This window comes from Mytilus galloprovincialis, chromosome 10, assembly GCF_965363235.1.
Source record: "Mytilus galloprovincialis chromosome 10, xbMytGall1.hap1.1, whole genome shotgun sequence".
NCBI classification, from domain to species: Eukaryota; Metazoa; Mollusca; class Bivalvia; order Mytilida; family Mytilidae; genus Mytilus; species Mytilus galloprovincialis.
The window spans coordinates 86,487,488-86,510,175 of record NC_134847.1 but is presented as its reverse complement, the minus strand read 5'-3'; the positions used below and the strand labels follow the sequence as shown (position 1 = coordinate 86,510,175).

General features: G+C 31.9%; 2 long non-coding RNA genes across 2 annotated transcripts; both read left to right on the top strand.

Annotated features, from left to right (window-relative positions):
* Nucleotides 1-5,085: 5,085 nt before the first annotated feature.
* On the top strand, nt 5,086-11,023 carry LOC143049428 (uncharacterized). The gene is made up of 3 exons (XR_012970235.1): nt 5,086-5,203; nt 9,113-9,205; nt 10,984-11,023. It is a non-coding gene; the product is annotated as an uncharacterized LOC143049428 (long non-coding RNA).
* Nucleotides 11,024-12,340: 1,317 nt separating this feature from the next.
* On the top strand, nt 12,341-18,660 carry LOC143049427 (uncharacterized). The gene is made up of 6 exons (XR_012970234.1): nt 12,341-12,530; nt 13,693-13,890; nt 16,596-16,787; nt 17,012-17,245; nt 17,758-17,920; nt 18,291-18,660. It is a non-coding gene; the product is annotated as an uncharacterized LOC143049427 (long non-coding RNA).
* Nucleotides 18,661-22,688: the final 4,028 nt, after the last annotated feature.

Here is a 22,688-nt window from a genome sequence, read left to right as displayed (position 1 = left end):
ACAAAAATCAAAGAGTTTACCCACAGGAACAAATTCAAATATACAAACCAATCCTATTACATAGATCTGAAAATGAAATGGTTTTAACTTGTGAGAACTAAAACATAAGGGGAAGAAGATTCGACAGATTTGACAAGTGATCTACGAAACATCCATTACGAAAAACCCAAAAACTCGTTCATTCAGACATGGTTTTAATAGTTCCTAAATATCATTGTGATATTTTAATATTGAATTTAAGCAATTATCTTTGAATTTATAACTCACTTTTAAATTAAATTGTCTTCTTAATTTTACCGTGCCCATTTTATATACCTGTATAAATCTTATTGTTTATCAGTAAATGTAATAGTATGGTTTTATATGCAGAAAAATATAAATATCTTTGGTTCAGGATTTCATAACTTGGGCTTTCATATTCTTATGTTAATACTTATATATGAATGAACATGTTGTTAAGCGGTTAGGAAAATTTTAATATAATATAATGCGCTGTTATGAAATAAATTTCTTTTCGTTATAAGGCTTAACGAATACCGTTATGCGTAGTAATTTGCACGGGTGAATCCACCCCTGCATACCTACGCGGGAATTAAATCATTCGACGGTTTGCATTCAATCAGTCTACACGTTTAATTCAATTGCTGTTAAGGTCTGTTTGACTTTTATTTTGTTTTTGTTTAAAAAAAAAAAAACACTTGTTGTTCTATAGGTTCTGTCTTTCACATGTATATTAAGATTATTCTTATAGAATTGTACAATTCAATAGATGCACATGTATACTGTCCAAAGTTACAGTATTTAATCAATTTCTCTTTTCATTCATTTAAATATAGTTGCGAATTGTTTCTAATTTTTGTAATTATATTTTGTAGATTGTTCAGGCTGTTGATCATACTTCTAGGCAAGAGAATGTGATAAGGACCGTTTTTTGGCGTAACACCTGCCATTCTATTTTTTTCCCCACATGTTATTATGTTCCGAATGTTTTATTAAAAGACTGGATGCTGCAAACCTACATCCCATAGTATATTTGTGTTTTGTGTTATTAAGCCTTGTATAGAAAAGAAATGCTTTATGTTCGGTTGAACCCGTGAAAAAGAACATAATACGGTTTATTAATAATAAAAATATAGGTTTGGCTTGCCATAAAACAAGGTTCGACCCACCATTCTTTCTTAAAATGTCCTTTAAAATGTCGGGAATACGGCTGTTGTTATCAAATAGTTCGTTTACATGTTTGTTAATGTATGTTTGTGTTGCACTGAAGTGTTCATGTTGTTTCGTTGTTTTACTCTTACAGTTGATGTGTTTCTCTCTGTTTTAGTTTGTAACTCGAATTTGTTTTTTCTCGTCGATTAATTACTGCGGAACAGCGGTTTACTACTTTTGTCTTTATTTTCTTTTATTTAAAGTGTGTATATAATGTTTTTAATTTCTGAGGAATTTCCCAAAAAATATTTAAGTATTTGGATAAATGATACACTCAATATTTTTTTCTGCGCTGTTGTTTGTCTTTCGAAGATTATCTTCTAATAGATTTTTTTTGACACATAAACATACTAAAATCCTGGGCATGTCATGAACGAAACAAAACAACAAATTCATTAACTGTCTTACAAATTATTTTAAAATAACGTTGTATTTGATGTAATCATTCTTGGAATTTACAGGCTTAAAAAGATTGGAAAGAAAATAATTGCTTTTGTAGATTTTGTATTGGTAAATGATATGTTGAGACATTGACCAAGGACATGCAGACAAAAATTGAACATTCAGTTAGTTCATTGTAAATAAAATAAAAAAATATTTTCTGTACTATCCAGGCAAGTTATATATAGTGTTTACTTTTATATTTTAAAATAGTTTATGTTCGTTTGAGTAGACAAGTACGACCGTAATATATTAGAAATGTATTGCTCCTTTTTGTTGCTCTTAATGTGGTCTTTTGTTTTTAATGTATACGAGCGTCACTGGTGGGTCTTTTGTATACGAAACGCCCGTCTGACGCAAATATAAAATTTTAATCCTGGTATCTATGATGAGTTTATTTGACGTATCTGTGTTGTCTTATTCTTGTACCCATTGTTACGGGATGGTAATGAGACACACCTGATTTAAACAGATTTATATACGACACCATACACTGAGATCTACTTTGGTAAGGCTGTTGATCATATCGACAAGATTTCAAAACGAGATTTTTGCCAGATTTTTATGTCTTTACAGGGTATGTACTTGCATTACTAAACAAATAATGAACACAATAAACATTATGACATGTAAACAATTATATTTGGCATTTTTATATTCCTTTTTTGTTAATCTTGTGAGACTTTAGTCGTTTTCTTTTACGCAGTTGCATATTTACTTAAAGATTTTCACCAACTGTTCTGAAATGACACGAAGCAATGAAGTTTTACGTGAGTTGTATGATGTGCATGTTTTCAATATGTATCAATATATTACATAAGTCGTGACACTTAAGTGTTTGTTGAATTCAATTGACCATTATAATCAAGAAAGACGTTTGCATAACTGTCTTATACTTACAAATATCATACAAAGTAGAGCAAATTTCATAAGAATGTATTTGCCACTAGTGGCATTTTCAAAAAAAGATTTTCAATAATTATAATTACTTAAATTAATATCTGCATGTGTATTCTAACAGCATTCTAACAATCGTATGAATTGTATCTAATCCGATAGTGTTACTTTACCTCAAGATTGTAACTTTCATGATAAAGTACTAGACCTAATAGATGTTCTCTGTTATTGTATTCGTGCTATTGTGTTTTATTGTTCTATGGCGTTTGACGTGGCTCAATTGACGTGGCTCGGAATTTCATTCATCCCGCCATCCAATTTCCACTATAGAACTGGTGAATTTCTGGTGCAGGTGGGTCCTCAAGTGGGATTGGGATAAACAGGATATTTACAGTGTTGTTTATATTTTGGATACCCTTGTTTTTATATTTTGATTAATTTAGTTAACTTTTACTCTATTTGGAATGTGTATGTTCTTTCAACAAAATAAAAACGTTTTTGCTGAAATCATACATCATTGCCAAATATACTATGCAGGATCGCAATTCTTGTCAAATTAACCTATTATATCTGTTTTGGTTGTTCGTCCAACTTTGTCACTATATCGAAACTACAAAAGTGTAAAATAAAAAAAAATACTTTACTCCGCGAAAAACCCAAAACGGAAAGTCCCTAATCAAAGGTCAAAATCAAAAGCTCGAACACACCAAACGTATAAGTATCAACTGTCACACTCCTTACTTGGCACATACACTTTTTTATTTAGAAAATGGTGGATTTAACCTGGCTTTACTGCTTACTTTACCTCTCATGTGTTTGACAGGTCGCACAAAACCCCACTATATTAACATCAATTTGTTAACAAAACAATTGCAATCAGACATAAAAGAGGGACGAAAGATACCAAAGGGACAGTCAAACTCATAACTTGGGTAAAAATGTCAAAAATATGGTACAGCGGCAGCAATGTGCGATAATCTTAATCACTACAAAAACTAACAAGTATGTAACAAAGAAGAACAAAAAGGTATATAGACAAAGCACATTAGCAAAAATCAAAGACAAACATTCAAAAAATTACCTTAGCACAGTAATACAATTACGGAATGTATGATTAAAGAGCCACTTTATATGTAAAAAAGAAACATAAAAAAAGTTAGTTAGCGAATGCACATCAGAAAAAATGAATGGCAATAAAACAATGGTTTTTAACCATAGAACAGTAATACAATGACGGAATGTATCAGTACAGAGCCACGTCAAGCGGATATCACCAAAATCACATACTAAACAGTTAAAGTGATATTTATAAAGACAAATGAAAGAACAACACGTTATTAAGATCATAAACAACATCAGTACCCAGAATCTATATATGTAAAGACCATCGTGTATTAATTGTGAAGTTGATAGTTATCAACAATGTCTTGGTACCTTCTGGTGAACTTTAATTACATTTACATACCTCTGGTTCATCAATTTTTTGCTCAGAAACCTGTGACGTTTTACAAAGTCTGAGTAGGAGCTGCATTCACTTGACTTGCAAATGATTTCAAATTGTATATCCCATATGAAGGTGAAGTTTGTAGTTTCAAATAGTGAAGTTGAAATCATTCCTAAGTAAATTTTACGGACACCATCACGAGTTTGTTGACCGTTATTGAATAACCGTTTCACAGATGATATCGGATATTTTTCTTACGTCGTAAATACAACCCTCTTCCCTTTTCATGAATATGACCTTCCGAATTAGACAATTTACCGGGTTTTTAATTACATGAGCAACACGACGGGTACCACATGTGGAGTAGGATCTGCTAACCCTCCTGGAGCAACTGCGATCACCTCCAGTTTTTGGTGGGTATCGTGTTGCTTAGTCCTTAGTCTTTAGCTTTCTATATTGTGTTTTTGTGCTATTATTTGTCTGTTTGTCGTTTTCATTTCTGACCATGGCGTTGTCAGTTTTTATTTTCGATCTATGAGTTTGACTTTCCCTCTGTTATCTTTCGCCCCTCTTTTGTATATTGCTAGAGGGAGGTTGAGCTAGCTATACAATGATATTTTACCCACCATCTTCTTCGGAAACGACCTATACCAAGTCAGGAATATAGCAGTTGTGTTTCATTTGTATCGTTGATTGATAGCGTTTGGTCTTGTCAGTTATGTTGATCTTTTTATGAATTAAGATTTTTTTTATTTGCCTTGGAGTTCGCATTTATTGTCAAACTTTGTATGATAAATGGAAAACAAATAGTATTTTTCCCAAATTTTTTGGTATATTGTGAAGGTAAAGACAAAAATAATATACATTTACAACATGGATTTAAAAAACACTTCTCAATGGAGCAGATTTTTTTACGTGACAAATCACCAAATTGTATATATTATATTGTTATAAAACTTTGTCTAAAGCACCTTGTTCAAAAATTATAGACATGTATCTAAAACGTAATAGTTGATATAAGTAGTGCATATAGTTAATAATGAAAAACATGAATTTATGACATGGACGTAATAAAAAAAAAGTGTATACATATATATATATATAAATATTTTCTCATTTGTTTATCCCTGTTGATCACGTTTCGAAGAAAGCAATGACATCTTTGTTAAGCTTGTGGCTGCTACCTATGTTTATTCTGTACGCAAACGGGTAAGTTTATGCATTTTCTATCGAAAAAAACAATGTATCAAAATAATTGTTTTCTTTGTATTAAAGGAAATATTTCGATTACGCAAACATTTTTTAGTGCAATCAAAAAAAGTAAAATCACAAAAATACAGAACTCAAAGGAAAATCCAATCGGAAAGTCCATAATCACATGACAAATTCAAATTACAAAACACATCAAATACGAATGGAAAAGAGCTGTCACATTCCTGAGCATAGGCATTTTCAAATGAAGAAAATGGTGGATTAAACCTGGTTTTATAGCGCCAAACCTCTCACTTTGTTGACAGTCTCATCAAATTCCGTTATATTTACAATGATGCTTGAACTAAACAGACATACTAAATAAAATACTCAAAATATGGGTAAAGCATGCGCAGTTATCATCGTGTAACAATTTAAAAAGGAACAATTTGACAGAACACAAAAACATTTATCTACAAACATCAATTATGGATTGTCGAAATGGCGCTCTGTCAAATCTATGGCAATATATTTGAAAGTAAACTCGCGTCTGGTGTAAATTCAAACTTCCCGTTTGAATGGTTTTACACTAGTAATTTTGGGGCCCTTTATGGCTTGTTGTTCGGTGTGAGCCAAGGCTCCGTGTTGAATGCCGTACACTGACCTAAAATGATTTACTTTTTTTAAGGTAGCACAATACAAAGATTTTATAACTTCAACTCTCAAGTTTTAAAATGCTGTAACTTTCTTAATAATGCTCGAAAATTTATAAAAGTGGTAGTTATGGATAACCAACAGATTACTCTTTTAAATTAATGCAATGTTAGTATTATGCAACAATTATGTAACCAATTAAAAAATATTAACTGTGTCTAAAATATTTTTCACCAAATTTCCACTTTCAAATGAAATTAGCTTCTGCATAGGTATGCCTAGAGGGTTGATTTTATTATATGTTGTTCCGATGGCCATTATCTACAAAAGAGTGTTTCAGATTTTAGATAGAATGTATAGAACAAATTGTACACCTAATTAAACATTATCTTTTTTTATGTGGTTCGGATGTTTACACTAATTAGAGATTTATGAGAGAATGAAATACCATAGAGACAATTTGAGACACCCTTTTGAAGCCCATGATGTGTTGATTAATATTTCGTTAAAATTTTCTGTATAGTTAAAGAGATGATAGAGCTAAATTCATTCAAGTGAACTTACCCAGATTTTTCCACTAATTACATAATAATTGATTTCATAATTGTTGCATAATAAAAATATTGCATTCATTTAAAAGATTAATTTTTTATCTATCTATATATACCTCTTTTATTATTTTCTATGCATTCATAAGAAAGTTACAGCATTTCAAATGTTAGTGATTGAAAGTACAAAAATCTTTGTATTGTGCTACCTTAAATTGTTATTTGGATGGAGAGTTGTCTCATTGGCACTCACACCACATCTTCCTATATCTATTTAATCCTGGTACTTATGATGAGCTCATTTTAAAACCACTGAGTCCATGTCACTGCTTTTTTAGTTTAAATTCCCAGAGGGTATCACGTACCAGCCCAGTAAGAAGTGCTGACAAAAATTATCAATAATATTGTCATATTTATAATAACCTGTTTACAAAACTTTTGAATTTTTTAATTACTAAGATTTTCTACCCCATGAATAGCTATAGATTACCGTAGCTGTATTTGGCAAAACTTTCAGAAGTGTTGGTTCTCAATGCTCTTCAACTTCGTACTTTATTTAGACTTCTTTGGATTCAAGCGTCACTGATGTGTCTTCTGTAGACGAAATGTGCGTCTGGCGTAAATATTAAATTTAATCCTGGTATCTATGATAATTTATTTAATGTAATTTTCTGGCTAAATACATTTTCAGTCATTACGGCAATGACAGGAGATACCAAAGTGAAAATCAAAATTCAAAAGTTGCAGATAAACCGAAAGTACCATAAAACGACGAATAGAGAAACAAAAATCTACAGTATACAACATGGAAAACTAAAAAAATAGTAAAAATACAATTTTATTTTTTTAATTCAATGGAAAATAAATATAACAAATTTTAGAATCGAATTTATTCAAAGTCTTGTAACTCACTAATGTGGTTGGACAAATAGAACAGATACCAAGGTAGACACACTGAACCGATAACCTTTTGCATACGGTGGAAAAAACAGTTAGCACAGAATAAAATAGAAAACACGACGAACAAACAGCAGTCAACAAAGTAAAGCACTTTACAAAAAACTTAAGATAAAACTCAACCGTAAAGCAGTGGTAATCTTAAAGATAAAAGTGGCTACAGCGCAAAATGAATCAAAACGAAATTAATTGCTACGTGTTGTATGACTCATTATGACCTTGAGATGAACAACAACAATCAAGACACTATTCGTTTGTTTTTGTGCTTTATGTTGTGCATTTTAACTATCTTTGTGATTTTTTTGTATGTTTCAAAATCAAAATTTTAGTTTTTTTCAAGTCTTACTAATTTGTTTGGATAAATAAGTTCAGGACATTTGCCAGTCATTTATAGTAACACATTGTTTTAAACTGTAAGAAGTCCTTAACAATAGTATCATCTATAGCTATTACTAAAAACAGGATTACATTCATTTTATACAAGAAAGAACTTAAAATGTGACAATATTAATGTCGTGAACACTTTTCTTTATTATGATAACATTTACCATTTAAGATTTAAGTAGTGTTTCTAAAACTGATGAACTCTTTGATCAGATGGCTGACTTAACAACTAAAAACATATGAATTTTATATTGAAACTACGATTACAAATTCCTCCTGAAGTAATTTAACTTAAGGTAGCACTACAGTCAGAATTTTCTGACTCGAACCAAAAGTCTTTAAAGATTAACTTCTCCAAAACTACTCAATGATTTTTTTAAATTTTTAACTCATTTTAAAGCTGAAATATCACTCTTTCTTAATCGATAGATAAATTTATTTTTGGTATGATTATTAATCTCAAAATATAGCTCATTAATTTCCAAAAAAGTGTTCTTCCAACTTAGATGAAAATGTCACATTCATGTCAAATGGTAGCAAAAATTAGTTTTCAACATTTTAATCAACCATTCACAATCAACAAAACCATGTCTCAGATTTTTGATATATGCCTCCAGTAGGACAATATATTGTTTTTACTGCTGATTGCCAAACCTCATTTCACCTTTCACCTTTGGAGACTTATAAAATCATTATGAAACAAATTATCCAAAAACTGGGACATAAACTTAAAATTAGTTAAAATGCCTAACATTGTTTTTAAAGGTAGAAGACCAAAGGCAAGAAATTCATACAGGCAGTCAGAGGATTTCAAAGATACTTTCACACTCGTCTCCATGATTATTTTTTTCCTTTTGGTAGATTTTTTCCTTTTACATTATTTCCTTTTCATATCTTTTTTCTTTTTCTCTGTTCTAAACCTCCATGTTATTTAAATTAGTTGTGTTGCAATGCAATGGGATATTTATCTTGCGGTCAGGTATTAACAGCTTGACACTGGTATCAACAGATGATGGACGTATTAGACCCTTCTTAACATCTATATATTTAGATTAATAACATGTACTTTGTTAACATAAGTTCATTCTTAATTTACCCCCTGATTTGATATGATAATGACTTAGGAATTTTTGTAAACCGTGCAGAAAAATACTAACTTCAAAATTTTGTGATAAAAAAAAAATCTTCAAAAAATCATTGTTAGACTGTAGTGCTACCTTAAACTTAACTTGAAGGAGTTTGCAAAAAAATCTATTGTTCATAGATGCTTTTTGTTTTCCGTTTCGTTTTTTGCCTGCATACTAAATTCATTACGCGTTTTGTTTGTCAAAAGCAATAGTGGATGTTTGTTTTTTTAACGCATGTATTTTGTACCACATTATAGAACCTGTAAGACATCTTATAAAACACAGTCGTACCAATCCAGTTATTATAAAGCATGTGGTTTCCTGTGGTTGTCAAGATGCCGAAGGTACAGGTAAGTTTGTAAGCATAATGCCATGTATAACACAAGTAGGTAAAAAGGGTAGGCTTCTTGTGTGATTTACATTTGTTTAACCCCCTTTTATCATTGTCCTTAAATATATATTTGATAATAGCATCTTAATTCTGCAATTCAAGTTGAATTACACAAGTGCATCATATGATCTATAGTTTTTGTACCAGCATTTATTTGAAAACAGTAAAACACAAAATGAATCATTGATATTAGATTTTGTCATTAATGTTGATTTTACTTATTTCCTTTTTTTCTGGAAGAATTTAAGATTAAAAGAGGGACGAAAGATACCATAGGGACAGTCAAACTCGAAAATAAAGTGACAACGTCATGGCTAAATATGAAATGGACAACCAGGACAAACAATAGTACACATGACACAACATAGAAAACTAAAAAATAAACAACCAAAACGAACCCCACCAAAACACATGGGGTGATCTCAGGTGCTCAGGAAGGGTAAGCAGATCCTGTTCCACATGTGGCACCCGTCGTGTTGCTTATGAGATAACAAATCCGGTAAACAGTCTAATTCGGTAGGTCACATTCAAAAAAGGGAAGGAAATTGTATTTACGACGTAAGCAACATATCCGATATCATTTGTGAAACGGTTATTCCATAACAATCAACCAATTCGTGATAGCGTCTGTAAAAACTTACGAAGTGATGATTTCAACTTCACCATTTTGAACTCTTGATTCAATAGCTTCCTTGTGAGCAACAACCCTCTATCAAGAAAATCATGATAGGAAATTCAAGCACGGGAATATCGTATCAATTGGGAGATATATATACAGTATGCAGGTGCTGCTGGAATGTTGCTACTTAGAAATTGAAATTTTACAATTGGAAAGCTGAAATCATCTCTTTTGTCATGAAGTTTTGTTTTCAATCGCCCTCATTGTCAAATTCTAGATGTAGGTCAAGATATGAGGCCGACTTACCTGTATCTGTTGTATCCTTTATCTAAAGTAGGCTTTAGCAATCATCTTAAAATAACCTAAAATGTGTTCGTTATAAATAGAAATAATGATGAAAACGTTATTGAGACAACTGTCTCCCAAAAGAACAAAAGAGAATAAAGAATATTTAGGAACCAAGCCTACATACCCTTCGCCCCTAAAATAACTAAGCATTTAGATTATAAGTTTGTCTTCCAAATATTTATTCTAAGTAAGTATGGCTTATTCTTAGAAAACATCGACCTGTAGATCAAAGGGAATGTCTTCTACATCTTATTAAAATAAGTGACCACATATCCAATTAAGGATGCAAGTTCATAGACATTATGAATCAAACTTAAATATCGTTTTAGAAACTTTGACCGTGACCTTAGACATAGTGACCATTAATTCGCTACAAATCTAAATCTCAATTAATTTGACAGTGTATCCCAGTAAAGTTTTGGTTTATTTACATACTACTTGATTTAGGACAGGGATATCGGTTTGGCATTGTCTGTATCTAACTTTGACCTCTAACCATCTAGATATAGTAGCTACTAACCCGATAGGGATCTTCCTCGCATTATATGTAATCAGATGTGTAGGTCAGGTAGTCATTCCATTTGTAATATTTGGTTTTGCCTCCTTAAACCACTTCTCTGTACCGATTTCAGTCTATTAAAGTAATAACTTCAACTACAAAAAAGAACTTGTAAAAAAGAACCAGAACACCTCACGATTTCTTTCTGGTTTATCTTTGCACATACTCAATTCATTTCACTAAAAACAGACTGTTGATTGTATGATTTCAGGACCTCGTACAGACAAGTATCACAGCGTTATTGTGGTAAGCATGTATATATATATATGTATATTAGTCAACACGCTTTGAAAAAAACCTCATTTTTTCACTACGACATCACAGGGGATAATAATCCTATTTGCTTTTGCTTGATTAGACTAGCCATTCACCTTTTTTGCAGTTAAATTCTTTTTTGGTTTGTAATATTTTATTCCAACTACATGAACCAACTAGAGAGTTTCCCAAGCCTATTGTATTAATGACAGTGTAACAGAAAAATAAACGTATATACATGCAGGTTTCATTAGAGACACAGTAAATGATGGAGTGATATCTTATTTAGCTTAACAAGATGTATACAAACACAATTATGATGTACAGCGCAAGTTATCTTGATGAACTCGATCATACATTATCATTCTACAGAGAAGTACTTACTTCATTCTTGTGGTTATTTTTTCAGCTTATCCAATATACTCTTGCTAACTACAAGAAATTAGAACTATCTACTGATTTTTGTTGTTCTATTCGCGTCACTCCTAATTACTCAAAAGTAACTAGAAATAAGAAAAGAGTTATGAAGGGCTGTAACTGTCAGCTATATGCATATAGTAGGAAAAGAAATAATGTATATATAAAGGGGGATATACAAAAGTGAAAAATACTAAATCCAGATAATAAAACACAAAGCGCAGATAAAAAATAAAATAAAACACAAAACACAATGACGGCAAGCTAAGCGCCTGGAATAAGGAATCATACTGAAATACATCAAATAAATTCAGAAATACGAATTAACGTTTACATAACTTTCATGTAAACGTTTAGAAATTAGTTTAACAAAAGTCAATGTTCAAAAGGAAAATTCGTAACAGTTGGGCTTTGTTTCGTGTTTTAAAAATATAAACGTTGCGATGTGCTTGAGTACAGTTGATTTAAGAGTAAGATAGTGATCCAATACAGGGTTGCATTTGTTTTGCGCAAATTTACACATTTCATGTAAAGTAAACCCTACATTAACATACGCTTACACATAAATTTTGAATTCAAAGCAGAATGCAAAATGTTAAAACTCTATTACTTAAAAAAGAAGTTTCAACTTACAATATATCAAAATTTATTTTGAAGTGTAATATTCAAAGAAGAAATAACATTTTAAGATTTTGCATTTTGCTTTAAATTCAAAATTTTCGTGTTAGCTACTAGTAATGTTGTTTTTTTTTTTTAACTTTTTACAAATATCCTAAAATAAGCCATTTCTATAAAAATAATCATATCTGAGGATAGGTTTCGTTTTTTGTATACAAAATAATTTTTATCGTGCATGCTTCTTTTAAATCTGTTGAATCCAATTTGTATCTTCAGATGGGGGTTGGAGTAGTTGGTCTGCAATACGTTGGACCACCGGTTGTTCTACAACTTGCGACATAGGAATAAAGTATGGACAGAGAACTAGAACATGTACAAATCCGAGCCCGTTGAACGGTGGAAAAATGTGTTCCGGATCGAGTATCCTTAGAGTAACAAATACCTGTAAAGATAGAGACTGTCCACCAGGTAAATGGTAAATTGTGAATTAAGTTCTACGTTGAAAAGATGCTGCAGATACGAAAAAAGGATATTTTTGATGTAAACTCAAAAGTCGACAACAAACTTGCATTTTCTTTGCAAAAACCGAATCCCGATGAAAAGAGAAACAAGTTATAAAAAAATACTACGCAATCAACATAAGATTATGCAGCGCGAACCCAACCTATGTTTCGTTTTATCTAGCTAGCTATATACATAGTAGCATGTGCATCTTTTTCCCCTTTGAATACGTATCTTTAGAAACCTTAACTGGCTATGAACAATATCATTTTGAAATTGCATCAGTAAGAAAAACCGGATTTTCGGATTTTTCGTCCACATACATTTAGTCTTGTGCTGATACTTTCTGTGATATATTTTCTAATGTCGTTTGTGCTTGTATCGTTACTATATCCATACTTCGTTCAAAAAGAGTTTTGAAAATATTTGAAATATTGGATTAAATACGCACCCAAAATGGCCGAACAACACGTCAATACAATAGTTTATACTTTTCTTCATACATGAAACTTCATCCGTCCATCGATAATCGTGAATTAATCACTCCACCTTTATGTTTTCTATCTCTGTTTAATGGGTTCTGTTGGTAGTAGTGCTGATAATACATATTCAAAACCTATAATATAATTCATATTTGTCATTATTACAGCAAACCATAAGGATATGGCGTATTATTCATGACACAGCAAAAACAAATCAAACAAATAAAAAAAAGGAATAGCACTTTTATTGCAGTAATTTTATATCCTGAGAGCGGACGTTAATGCAAAATAATTCGGGTAGATGTAATACCAGCGAATCGGGCCAGGATTAAAAAAAACATACTGTAAATAACATATATAACTATTTTAATCTAATTGTTCCTACGCAAAGGAGTAGATATAAACATTTTGTAGAATGAATTTTATAACTAAGGTATCACATCCAGGGTGAAGGACTGGTGCAACGTTGAAATCCCTTTTGACTTATATATTCAAATCAAACAAATGAATAAATTCTAAAAGGCTGGCGTTTATTGGCTGTGTCTGAAATGTGAATTACCTTATTTGGTATATCGTTTGTTAAAATGTTTAGGTTGACTCTGATTGGAATAAATACATGAACTTTTAAATTGATTTTGTTCTATAAGTTGATGGTGCCTGGAGTGATTACACAGAAGTGTCGTGGAATGACGACTGCTCCACTACATGCAAATGTGATTACGGGATAGAATCAGGATACAAAAACAGAACTTGCACCAACCCAAAGCCTGCGTATGGTGGTAAGGATTGTATTGGAGAATCATACGCTGTTGACATCCGTCAGTGTACTCTCAAAGAATGTCCAGGTAACTGTTTCATTTTATGCTGTGAAAATTATTTTACTATGGATAAACTCATCATAGATACCAGGAATATAGTGTAATACACTTGTTTACTCTTAAAGAATACCCAGGTAACTGTTCTATATATAGCAAATCGAATAAAATAATTTTACTTGTGTAAAATCCAAATGTTTGGTTGTTACCAAAATAAACAAGACGGTCACAATATTTACAAACATACAATGTTTATATAACTATATTAACTATAACACCATTTTATTAGGTAAGAAGATGTCTGTAAAAAGTCAGGAATATGAAAGTTGTTATCCATTCGTTTGATTTGTTTGAGCTTTTGATTTTGCCATTTGATTAGAGGCTTTTCGTTTTAAATTTTTCTCGAAGTTCTGTATTTGTGATTTTATTTTTTTCAAAGTTAGCAAACATTCATATTATATAAGTATATCAAATATTTACATTTTGTGGAGAAGGTGCTACTTTTATAAATATGAAAATAAAACATATTCCTGAAGACATTGTTATGAAATATAACAACACAAATTTAGTTGCACTAAAAGTTGTTGTTGGGGCCTCGGTGGTCGATTGGTCTAAGAAGCTACTACTTTAATCACTAGCCAGTCAACACTCAGGTTGTGAGTTCGAACCCCGCTCGTGTGGGTGCACTCGACTCCAATCTTAATTGACTGGGATTGTCAGTTTTTCTATCGAAGGTCGATGGTTTTCTCCAGGCCTCTGGCTTCCTCCACCAATAAAAACACGAAATAACCTAAATGTTGTGTTTAAAAGTGGCTAGATGTCAGTTCACTGCGAGCACTCTAAGATCTGTTCCTAGTTCCTTTTTGTTGTTGGGATGTACAAATACCAGGACACGTCCACTTGTATTTTTGTCCATCTGATGAGTTAAGCCTCTTTCAACTGCTTTTTATAGTTCGTTCTTATGGTGTACTGTTATATCCTGCTAACAATGTTTAACCCCACCACATTATGTATGTGTGTATGTATGTATTTGCCTGTCACAAGTCAGGTGCCTGTTATTCAGTGGTTGTCGTTTGTTTATGTGTTACATATTTGATTTTCGTTCAATTTTTTAAAAATAAATAAGGCCGTTAGTTTTCTCGTTTGGACTGTTTTACATTGTCATTTTGGGGCCTTTCATAGCTGACTATGCGGTATGGGCTTTGTTCATTGTCGAAGGTCGTACGGTGATTAATAGTTGTGTCATTGTGGTCTCTTGTGGATAGTTGTCTCATTGACAATCATACCACATCTTCTTTTTTATATTAAAACACCTGAAATCAAATCAATCAATCGAATGGAGTTTTTTTTTATAGAAATAAGCATCAAGTTGCATTTAGCTACATAATTTCAGTTTTATTTGTTAGCTAATCTATTTCTAAGTACATACAAATCATTGACCCTCTCAACAATAATGTAACTTATGGTATACTCATTAAGTGTTAACATGACAATGTATGACAAAAGAAAATATAATTAAAAAAGGGACAGTTGTTCTGCGTGGTAACAAGACTGAATCTAAGAAACACAAATGAGTATTCTTATCGTTACAAATCTTTATTAGATAAATGTAATACGAGCAGATATATTTCTACAATTATACATGCTTCTTTTCCTATATATGTTATTAAAACAAATAAAAACATTTAAATAAAATAAAATCAGTATTTGGATTTCTCGTTTAACCCTTGTTTTTGGTGTGGTTCGTTTATAGCTCTCTTATTTTGTTTTGTATACTGTTGTTTATCTTTTTTCATTTTCTATTCTCCCGTGGGGTTGTCAGTGTATTTTTGACTAATGCGTTTGAATGTCCCATTCGTATCTTTTACTTCTCATTTTACGGTATACTCTTTTAAATCTGAGACGCTTTTGAACACAAAGAATGTCTTTTCTTTAAGGATTGTGTAAACGAATAAAAAAATAAACGAGAAAATATATCGCCTGACTAGACCACATTAATGGGGAAGTGGTTGCTTGAACCTGGATAGCTTAGCCTAGACAAACCTCTCGCTGATATGGAATCGTAAACAATACCGATAAAATGGCAAGAACTCAGTACACTCAGGACAGAGAAATACATAAACAGATAAATAAATGATATAATAGTAGATGAGATCATGTAAACCACAGAATAACAACTTTTACCTTCTCTGAACTTACAAAACGAAACATCATAACTAAAAACATGCATATTTGTTGAAGGCCGTACGGTGACCTATAGTTGTTAATGTCTGTGTAATTTTGGTCTTTTGTGGATAATTGTCTCATTGGCAATCATACCACATCTTCTTTTTTATATGTTGTATGTGTAAATACCGAGATACATCTAATAGCAATGCGAATTTAAACGCGGCAAAACAGTCATATTCGGAATACGTCACGCTCGGTACTTAGCAGACAACACGACGTAGATGGTAAACCACAACCCCAGACGTGGTAAATATGTCGTTAGTTAGTTTAGACACAGACAAATCGTATAGATCAACCAATTTGAGATGGTGCCATAACAATCTTATTTTCCATGTTGCACCTGGTATTGCACACAACATCAATGTTAACCCTATTATGTTCTGTATTATTTGGGTTTTTTTCAGGTGATTTAATTTAGATTATTTTTAGGAAGTAAAGTAATGTTGTTGTAACACATTTGCATGCTAACATAAAAGGTGCACTAATACAAATGTTCACTCTTAAAGTTGATGGCGGTTGGGGTAATTACTCTCTTGTAATGTGGAGCGGCGATTGCTCGACAACTTGTGGTTTCGGAACAGAATCAGGCTTGAAGACCAGAACTTGTAGTAATCCCAAACCAGCTCATGGCGGTAAAGATTGCGTTGGTGAAACAAACTCAACCGAAACTCGTCAGTGTAAACTAATAGACTGTTCAAGTAAGTGTGTGCTTTTCTAGAATAACATTAAAATGCCATCCATGAATGTTTCATTTCAGGCACAATAAAGACGATGTAGTGTTAATGTTGTCGTTGGTAATTTCGGTAATTTTAGATCAAGTGCTTTATATGTACAAATTGTTTCATCGATGATCAAATTAGCTGGTGTAAATTCAAAAAAAATTGCAAAACCCTAGTAATATATTCAATATTCATATCTTCAGATAATATTTCAACAATTATAACTTGTGACCACAACGGGCAATACATCCCACATCCAACAGACTGTCATAAGTTTTACCAATGCGTTTGGTCGACACCAGTAGAAATGGATTGTCCAACTACTTTGGCATGGAATAAATTAATACTGACCTGTGACTACATTAAAAATGTTCCATTGTGTAACCAGTTGGGATCGGCAGGCGATTCGTCTGGCGACACCAGTATACAAAGCACAGGTATTCAAATCTAATATGAAGATAAATTGTAAAAGCAAAAAACACAATTATTTGTACACAAATTGAAAAGCATATAAATCAAAATTCTGACATATGCTGGACAAACAGCAATTTTTTATTAAATATAATGATCACTCACTGGTTACTTACACAAAACGTCCTTAATGTCTTTTGTATGTATCTTGACAGGCTCTATTAAAAATTCGTAGAGGAGAGTCATGATAGTTAAAAGTGTTGAGACTGCGCTTAAGACTATTTCTTAAATTGTCGAAATGCGAATCTGGTGCAACAAAGTTGGTACTATAGAGTTAATGTGTTTAAATACTTCTTGAAAACTATTAAAAATGAGAACACAACTGTCAAAACTACAGAAAGGAACACACACATTTGAAATATTTGTATAACAACAAGCTTAAATCTCAAAATGTGACCAAAACAGCTCCGTTTTCCTTAATATCAAGGATAATTTCTGAGGAAGATATTACTTCGGTCACTAACATTTCTAATTGCAGATGAATTTGAATGTGGAGATAAGACAGGATTTTTCGCAGATCCTAAAAACTGCATCACTTTTTACCGTTGTGTACACGGGCATAAATACCACATGTCTTGTGCAGCTGGAACATACTTTAGTGAAGGTGCATGCATTGCTGGAGAGTGTTAAACAGATCATATGTAAGTTGTTATTGCAATGTAGTTATTAATGGTCATTATAGAAAACGACTTGAAATATCAAATCAAATATGTAAACTGAAATAACCCCCACCCCAAAAAAATGTTTTTACACGTAAACAATCTAGACATCGTTTATACAGAGATGGGGGTCTTCAACATGTGTTGTGATCTCTAACAAGTTTTTTCCCACGAATATTCCTTTATTTTAATGTCATTATTGGGGCATGAGCATAAAATATTGAAAAATATGTTTTGTATCAAAATATGAAATATAGTCAGTTTATTTTCTATCTATGAGCATGAATGTCCCTCTGGTGTCTTTCGGTCCTATTTTATACCTTATAAATATATTTATTTCTTCTTTTTACAGGTTGGCATTATTCGATACCAACAGACAACATAATCAGATTATGTTACATTTTTTTTTCTCAATCATTTGTGAATTAACATTTATCTTATTATATTCAAGAATATGTTGATATTTTGCATTTACATTATGCGGACTGTTCTTTCTTTTGCTTTACAACTGTTATATTCTGAAGAAAACACAACACAGAAAACAAACAATGACAACACTGCTAGTTTCAATACCCTATATTTACCCTATATTTAAAACTCACAGTTACACATTGCAGCTTGAGTGAGGTAAAAATACGTTGATTGTACTGCAGAAAATAATCAAAACGTATTACACTTTTACATCATATTGTATTAGCTATACTTATTGAATAGAAATAAATTTATCAATTAATGCAGTGTTGGGTTCTTTGTTTTGATTTGATATTGTCTCATAAATGTCCACTCTGGTTCTGTACTGACATAATTATAAGCAACACAATTTGTGCCAAATGAGGAACAGGATCTACTTTCCCTTCTAGAGCTACCGATATCATCCCTTGTTGCTCAGTCTTCAGTTTTATATGTTGCATTTTTGTTTCTCTTTTCGGCTGTTTCTCTTATTTTGCGTCGTCATTGTTATTTTCGTTTGATGAGTATGGATGTCATGTTAGTATCTTCCGCTCCTCGATTACTGTTTATTTTGTGATCATGCTTATATCTCACAGTTGATTCAACATTCCAGAGCTTGTATTTTCTATCATGATTTCCTTGATAGACGGTTGGTGCTCACTATGAAGCTATCAAACCAAGAGTTTAAAGATGTGAAGTTAAAATCACCACTTCGAAAGTTTTACGGACGCCTTCAGAGTTCACTATAAATATAATTGTCGTACCGCAATCCTGTCGGTATATCGTATCAGTTGTGTGATTAACAATGTTTTTTTTTTTAAATTAGCTATAATGAAAAACGATTATTATATGTTTGTATCCATAACCCTTTTGTTAGCAATTGTTGTTGACAAATAAGAAAAATAATCAAAGACAAGATTGGATAGACAGTTTATTGATGAAGTAAAATTAAATAAAAGAGATACTTGAACACCTGGAGCAGAAAAATAATCCAAAGGAGGAGAAAGAAAACAATCACCAACTTGAAGATGACCAGGTATTAAAAGATTCAACGAACAAGGTCAATAGTATTAAGAATATATTAACATCTCAAAAGCAAATATTGAAAAATGAAAGACTTGTAAATGTAGTTTGGTTGCCCTTCGTGCTTTGTATAATGCATACATATATGACTACTCTACATATTCACGATTTGTTAATATCAGCAAAAAAAGAAGCTAATGTCTGTTCAGGGTATCAAATTACAAAATCCTTGCCACACATAATATATTGATAACTTATATTGTTTAATTCGATCTAGATACGTCAAATGGTACTCTATGAAACAGGTATTCCATCATGATCAATCGTCCGGTGAGGTGTTCCTTAGAAAATTAAAAGCTATTACTTCCACTAAACCTTTACCGCTTGAGATCTGTATTCCAATTGATTTTTTGTGAGCAGCAATCTTCTATCAAGCAAATCATCAAAGAAACACAAGCTCGGGATATCGTATCGACTTGGAGATACATACTCAGTATGCAGGCTGCAGGGGATGATACTACAAAGTAATGGAAAACTCCCATTAGAAAAGCTGAAATCATCTCAAATGTCATATATGCTTTTTCAAGGAACTGTTTTCATTAAAAGATATGTTTTCCTTCCAGTAATGGTGTTAAATAAAACAAACAAAATTCAGTAAAAGTGATCTGATGGGGAAAGGGATATTTTTAATGCTAAAACAAAACGAGCAACTGTCTAGACTACACAAATGTAGTTAGGTCGATATCTTTTTTTCAAATGACACAATCCCTCATCAACTTTCTTGCCCCTTACTACGTGTATATAGAAATGAAATCATAGAGACTTATAACAATACGATATTGATTTACTCTTCTATAACTGAAGTATCCATACATATATAATTTATACATATAAAATTTTAAAGATCATATCACATTTGTACCAGAATAATTTTATCAGTAGATAATATGTTTACTCCACTTAGTTTTTTGTCGTTATAATAATAGATCAGACTTTAACGTTATTGACTAAAACAAACCAGAAGTTGCCGCATAGTAGGATGCTGATTTACAGTTGAATTGTTATTCTCTGTATATATCTACATTTCAACTAAATATCGATCTCCCAATGACATGAACAATAATGTCAAATTTTGAATCAAACAGCCCGCATCTTTAAAGGTTTCCAGCTTTTATCTAAAATTACAAGATTACAATATTTTCTTCTAATAATGTAATGAAATAAATCCATTGAAAAACTGAAACAGTGGTATAGCTGGAAACAATATAATTTAAGCTCACTTTCACTTGCGGTATCATGCATCCATTGTTAGCATTTTTGGCCCATGCATTACATTACTGAACCAATTCTTATAAAAATTCAAATAATAACATTTACCCAGTAAAGATTGACCTTTACTGATTTTTGATTTTTTATGTAGCACGGTAGGTATGTATAGTGTCCGGCTAGGATCGTGGTTTTTCGAGAGATTTGATCTGGCTTTTTCGAGTGTGACCACTTTTTCGAGTGAATATGATCAAAAATGTAAACAAACAGACTTCTTTTCTAACAAGACGTGATATAGAAGCTTGAGTTTGATTTACAAGGTTATACATGATATGTTAGCATTTGAGATATAAAGATAGTATCATTCTGACACTGCTTTTATTCCAAAATACCAAAATAAAGTTGTTTTTTTACACATACCATTGCAAATGTCGCAAATTGGAAATGCATACATGAAATCTATATATCCTTAGATATACAAAAAACTACTGTTATTGCATTGAAAACGACATTTTGAGTGTAAATTCAGTTTTTCTTGTCCAGGCTTTTTCAAGAAGAGTCCGAGCTTTTTCGAGTGTGTCCTTTTTTTATCGAGTGATTATACACATTTCTTATAGCTAAAAATGTTATGTGTTTTCGTTTAAAAACTATAAAATAAAGGCTCAATTTAAGTACTTTCAAGGCACATGATGTATCAACACTAGCATGTTATCATGACACAAGTATCGTTCATTTGTATATATTCTTTTTCTCACATCTTATAAATTGCATGAGCAGTATATATCCGTGATGTCAACAATCTAATGTAAGTCTTCCGGACCATATAAGTATTTGGACCTCATGGGATAACTATTACTGAACAGCAAAATGTCGACTTGGAAGATAACTTCCAAAAATGTCTTAATGAACTGTTAAACAAGAGTTCAACTGTTTTACTAACTGACAAAAAAAAATCGATATAATAAAGAGTCTAATAATTGATACTAGAGACGGACAGAAAACAGATACACCAAACTTAAGACAATTAATTAAAAGACAATGGGTTTCAACTTGTTACTTGGGCTGTTTTTGGGTAGCCTTTGAACTATAGAATTAATACATTTCCTGTAACCGTCATTGTTATAGATAAGTTTATTGTATTATTGAGTCGTTTCTAATGTATTCCTATATGGTCTCAAATTTGGTTTCCCCTTGGGCACTTATATGTTTCGCCACTTTATTACTTTTTTCGCCAAGTAACATAAATATATCTTTCGTTTAAATTTTTTTCTACCCCACTCCACCCCTAAACCGTTAGTTTTCCCCTTTGAATGGTTTTGAACTAGTTATTTTTTGGGCCCTTCATAGTTTGTTGTTCGGTGTGAGCCAAGGCCTCGTGTTGAAGGCCGTACCTTGGCCTATAATGGTTTACTTTTATAAATTAGTATCTTGATGGAGAGTTGTCTCATCGGCACTCATACCACATCTTCCTATATCTATCATATGGACCGACCATACGAGTACAGTTTGACCATATGAGTATACGCATATGGTCGTGAACATGCGCGTATGGTCCTTATACTCATATGGTCGGGAACATAAGCATAGACAATTCGAATTGAGACGTACATACATATGTTGTATAAGATGAGGTGTATGTTCTTAAAAGAGTATACATCTTAGATATTTCATTATCTATTCGTCTTGAATCTTGTATTATTCATTTTATTGTTTAAGAAATGGAAACCAAAAATGACTTAATGCTACAACTGTGAGGATGAGTCTGATTATGCAAACATAATAACTGGTCATAAAGCAACTAAACACCATGATAACTTCCTTTCAATAAATTAAATGAAAAGTGTCTAAAAAGTGGAAAATATGAATATTAATCAAGACATTACACTGTTGTTCCTGGTGTCGTTCTAAGCACTGGAAAATCTAGCTGGTCATAGCATATGCTATACACATTTTGTATTTGTCTATCATTGCTAAAGGATCATATTTAGGCTAATGAACTATAATTCATTTC